Genomic DNA, 580 nt, shown 5'->3' with positions numbered 1-580 from the left:
ATATATATATATATATATCAGATCTGGGAGGATGTGTGAACAATGTTTTACAGCTGATATTTCAGTCAGAATGTCATCTAATTATTCTCTAATAACCCACAGAGTGTCTGAACTGCCACTTCAGACCACTTTAAGCCAGGAGTGTCAGCTGTCTGATTACTCTTTAAAAACGTTCTGGTACATTTGAAAGAAGAAGCGGCTCTCATGTAATCCAGTGTTAAATACACGGCTGAAGACTAAAACTCAAATCCTGAGGAAGTGCACCAAGACTGTACAGTTAATGAAAGTAGTCAGTTTGAGCTGAATGTCTGTATGTTATGAGTCATTCTGGGCCAAAACTTGCGTGAGGACTAATAATTGTTCCAAAACATGTAGTGTTCTTATAAATACCAGCCTGTGCAGAGTTTGAGCAGAATACTTCATGTCACGATATCAGGAAACACTAACTCCTCCACACGGGTTGAAAGTGAGAGACCTGCAGCTTTAGTTCCTCAGTTTGAGTAAGCAGCTGTGATATTTTAGTCATTTTGCACAGGGTTTGCGTGAGAGTGGCATCAGGTCGTTGGCACAGGGGAAATCG

Source organism: Morone saxatilis, unplaced genomic scaffold, assembly GCF_004916995.1.
Source record: "Morone saxatilis isolate NCDOM2014 unplaced genomic scaffold, NCSU_SB_2.0 Contig1, whole genome shotgun sequence".
NCBI classification, from domain to species: Eukaryota; Metazoa; Chordata; class Actinopteri; family Moronidae; genus Morone; species Morone saxatilis.
The sequence above is the reverse complement of the archived record's forward strand: the minus strand, read 5'-3'. Positions refer to the sequence as shown.